The following is a 4924-nucleotide window of genomic DNA, read 5'->3' on the forward strand; positions in this document are numbered from 1 at the left end:
TTCTTTCTCAGTATACTATTACACCAGTTGTGTGATTTAGTCTCATCACATGGTTACTCTATAAATGAGATATAATCTCAACTAAGTGAATCTCAATCAACTAAGTGATCTCACTTAGATCATAAAAAACCTCTGTATTTATTAAAATAATAATAAAATCAAACTATATGATGTTTGAACAGACAGCAAGAATAGATCATAAGATGTTAAAAGGGGAATCAGAGCCAGCAGATGGCATAGTAGTTGCATTACTGGGCTTCCACATGGTCAACCGTGGTTCAAGTCCCAGACCTGGTGGCTTGAAAATCACGCTGGGTACATGTGTGTATGTACTCAAGATCCCAGGAGGAGAATGGACAAGAAGGGATGGTGGTATGACCATCTCCCCAGAGGGTGATTTCTTACCACCGCCATAGCACACATCCCCTGAGGCAAAAACCTCTTTTAAAAAGGAGAGGGAGGGGGAAATAAAAGTGGATACAGGCAGCATGCTGAGTTTAGACAGAGAACGGCGGATTCTGTGGAGGATTTCCTATTGATTGGTAGGAGAGATGACAAAGGAGAATAGGGGAAGATTAAAGTGCAAAATACAAATAGTTAGATATTTTTGCTGTGGATGAAAGACATGCAGTGAAAAAGGGGTATTAATGACAGGGTTCTGGAACTATAAGTGCAGAGAAATTTGTAAATTTTAGGTATACAAACAGTTGTAACTCTACAGGTATCAGCTTGAAATGTGGTTATAACCATGTTAGTTTCTCTGTTAATGCAATGTTTCCGTTTTTTTAAGTTTTTAAATTTTTTTTCCATGAGAGAGAGAGAGTGTTAGAGTGAGTCACCTCCTACAGAGTCTTTACACCGTGATCCATCTGCAGTCTCAGCCAGCCCAGATCACAGGCACACACTTGGTATGTGCAGGGAGACTCTTAGATGCAAATCCAAGACCTTCCATGTGGGCCCTGCATTGCAGAGGCTTGTGTGACTTCTGCACCACCACACTTAGCCCTAATTCAGTGTTTTTTGTTATGAAAAATTGGATACCCTACTTAAGTAAAATGTGTCAGACTGCATGTAATAAAACGTGTAACTATTAAGATGGGTGCAAAAGCAATTGTGGTTTAGGACCGTGAAGTTTAAATCATTGTAACTAGGCTGAAACACAGCTTTAGTAATCAAAATAGGAAACATTACAATCAACACATTTTTGCCAATGAGAAATAAGTTATTTATTCCTAGAGCGTACAAATCTGTACTTTAGGATTCCATGAACTCTTGGAAAGCATCCGGCTGGTTGCAGAAGCATTTTCCCTGCAAAATGTTACCTAGATGCTTAAAGAAGTGGAAGTCAGTTGTTGAGAGGTGAATATGGTGGATGAGGCAAAACTTCATAGACCAATTCATTCAATATTTAAAACGTTGGTTGTGCAATATGCATTCAGGCATTTGCAACGTGTAGTCAGGCATTATCATGAAGAATTGTGCCTGTTCTGTTGACCAATGCTGGTGACAGGCGTTGCAGTTTTCAGTGCATCCCATCCATATGCTGGGCATACTTCTCAGATATAATGCTTTCACTGGGATTCAGAAAGCTGTAGTGGATCAGACCCCACCAGACAGTGGCCATGACCTTTTCTTGGTGCAAGTTTGGCTTTGGGAAGTGCTTTGGAGCTTCTTCTCAGTCCAACCACTGAGCTGATGATCACTAGTTGTCATATAAAATCTGTTTGTCCAACAACACAATCCGATCGAGAAATGGCTCATTGTTGTATAGAATAAGAGAAGACACTTCAAAATGATTTTTTTAAGTCAGCTCATGAGGCACTCACTTATTGAACTTTTCCACCTTTCCAATTTGTTTCAAATGCCAAATGACCGTAGGATGGTTAACACTCAATTTTTTGGCAACTTCTCATGTAGTATTAAGAAAATCAGCCTCAATGATGTAATTGTCAGCTTCTGATGGCTGGCCTCTACACTCCTCATCTTCAAGGCTCTCGTCTCTTTTCCAAAACTTCTTGACTCACCACTGCACTGTACATTGGCTAGCAATTCCTGGCCCAAATGCATGGTTAATGTTGTGAGTTGTCTCTACAGCTTTATGACACATTTTTTTTTAAATTTTCAAGTTTGAGTTTATATTTTGAACTACAAGTTTTAAATATCAAATTATTACAAAGTTGCCACATCGGAACACATCTTAACATATCACTGCCTGCTATATTTAGAAAATGTTCCAAATATGGTCAATACCAACAACCATTATTTGTAAACGTGAGTTCCTTTCTTTGAGCAAAAAGAAAGCGCACGTGAAAAGTCGGATTGAAGCCAATGAGTCACGATGATGCAGTAATGGTTCAACACCACCATGAGTGAGGAAGTGTTGGGCCTGACCTCTCTGGCTGGGTGCTGAGCCCTGGCCCTCGATTTCCCCATGTGCTAGAAGGGCTCAAACCTGGTGACTTGTAAAAGTCCTGTGTGCCCTGGTCCTTTTAAAGAGTGTAAATCATGACTACTGTTTTCCTTTCATCGTAAACATCAGCAGAAAATAGCATGCTTCAAACTCTCACTACAAAGCATGTGTGATTTTCCCCAACTTTGGGCAAAGCCCATTTCAGAAGTTTCTGATGGAGTTTACTTCCTTGCTTTGTGATCCGTGCCTTAGAGGCAGCCTGCATGCATACCTGTGCATATGAAGAAACTTACTGGGAATCCTTTCTCTGAAGCCATGGTCTATGCCTCTGCCTTCATCGATCAGGCTGTGCCTCATCCCTCAGGCTCAAACCATTCTCTTCCAAATTACAGAGTGACCAAGCTGATGACTTATTGTTATTTCTTGACATTCTACTTTATATTACAGAAGTTGTATTTTAGTATGTTCCTATAGAGTTTTATCTTATCATCCTGCTAATATACAGTTTGAAAATTTTATATAATAGCTCTTCAGGTATTTTGCTGGTATACAATGCATAACTGACTTGCACAGGAACAAAAGAGAAGGTATTTATGCTGGCAGATCAGATGTACTTCAGCACCTTATAGTTGTTAAGTCTGTCCCTCTAAAATGTTGCATTTTGGCCTTAAAGAGCCAACTCAGTTTGCTCATGCTCTCTGAAATAAAGTGTTTAATTACTTTTTCAATATTAAACATGATTTTTTACAACAAAGACAAAGACATCCTTGGGAAAAACACCACAAAACCATGGCCTCAGATAAATTATCTAAAAATGCAGTTGACCTATTTTCATGTATCAGTTTTGAAATAAGGATTCAAGCCTTTGACCATGCCCATAGATTCTCAAGTTCTAGGATACATTATTTCACATCATCATTTCTATAGTTGACAAAACTATAGTTGAGTGTACAAAACTCATTACTACAATGTTTAAGTTGGTCATAATCTTGAAAATTCATAGCATAGCATCACTAAATTTTGCTAATTATGAAAGCTGTTAATGTATAGTTATTTCCTCTCATAATGATTGTACCATTCATTCATGTTCACTTATTCCTAATTAAAATTCAATTTCAACTACCTGACTTTGAGGTAGCTTTACAGTGGTTCTATTGCTATGGAAGTAATATTCAAAGTACCTTCTAGAGAACTTCATCAGATTTGAATGAAAGATGGAAATACAGTACCAGTCATAATGTTTTCTCACTTGGCATACAAACAAATAAAAAAAGAAAAGACAATCATTTTTTTAGTGATAAAAATACAATTATTTCATGAGCATGGACACAATACATGGAATCTGTTTCTTTACATGAAAAGCAGGGTCAAGGGGGAAAGACTTAAATTCTAGGGCTACCTTTTAGTTAACATGGGTGAGAATGTGCATAAATTCAAGCTTGTGAGCACACTGTTTCAACAAAACACAAAGTGACTGGATCAACCAGGATCCAACCTTTGAATTTTGCCAGAAATACTAACCAGGGGCTGTAGAATAGGTGTACAGGAAGTTAGCCTCAACTGGAATTTTCTGACATACCATGTCATCCTCAGTGCCACAGTCCAGTTCTATACCTCGGCGCGTATGAATAATAAAAACCTTGGGTTTTCCCATTAGGCTTCTACAATGATGTCCTCTAAAGAAACCAGTTATTATTTTCAAGTTAACAGGTCTATTTGTTCCAAAAATGATTCCTTTTTCACCATGACGAAGAAGCACACAGATAAAGCTGCTCCTTTTACTGTGATCTTCTTTAGAAACTTTTTGCATCAATTCTGTAATTTCTTCATGTGTAAGATCATTTTTATGCCTAATTTCATATTTTAAGTTCATGAATGTTTCTGTGAGGTTTTGCTACATCTCTATCTGTCCCAGACTGTCACAACATTCCAGTACTTCTAAGAAAGTTCTTGTTATTAATTATTATACATAAACCCATTTGAGGATAACTCATTTTGTAACTATCATCCAAGGATATTCCAGAGTCCATTAATTTGCTTCCATGTATGATCTTTGTTTCTGAATTTTTAATGGGTTTTGAATCCACTGAGTTTTCACTGTCTCCATGGATACTTTAATCAATGCACAGCTCCACACCGCCCCAACCTCTTGCTCAGCTCCAGGACACCTGGATTTCCACCATGACGCATTTTGAACTCAAATATGGAAATCACTTGAATTTCTTATTTGTTTAACAACAGTTCCATAGCTTAAAGTACATATGAAATAAACAAGTAATAAGTAATTAGCAAAGAAAATAAGGTGAGAAATACACATTAAAATGATGTATAACATTACCACATTGAAGAATGTATTCAATATCAAACAGCAAATTTCATCAATGCAAAACTTATAAAAGAGAGTTGAAAAATAAAAGCCTAGAGGTCAATGGTCTCCATGTTGATTCAGACTCAACAACATGGAGGACTAACCTTCCCAGGTATATTTCTCTCTGCCATCCTCCTGTGTCATGG

The 4924-nt window shown here is 37.6% G+C and overlaps 1 pseudogene; it reads right to left on the reverse strand.

The window, feature by feature from the left end:
• Positions 1-3865: 3865 nt before the first annotated feature.
• Positions 3866-4529, reverse strand: LOC102496308 (caspase-3-like; annotated as a pseudogene).
• Positions 4530-4924: the final 395 nt, after the last annotated feature.

The sequence above is a fragment of the Tupaia chinensis genome, unplaced genomic scaffold (genome assembly GCF_000334495.1).
Source record: "Tupaia chinensis unplaced genomic scaffold, TupChi_1.0 Scaffold000029_1, whole genome shotgun sequence".
Taxonomy (NCBI): Eukaryota; Metazoa; Chordata; class Mammalia; order Scandentia; family Tupaiidae; genus Tupaia; species Tupaia belangeri.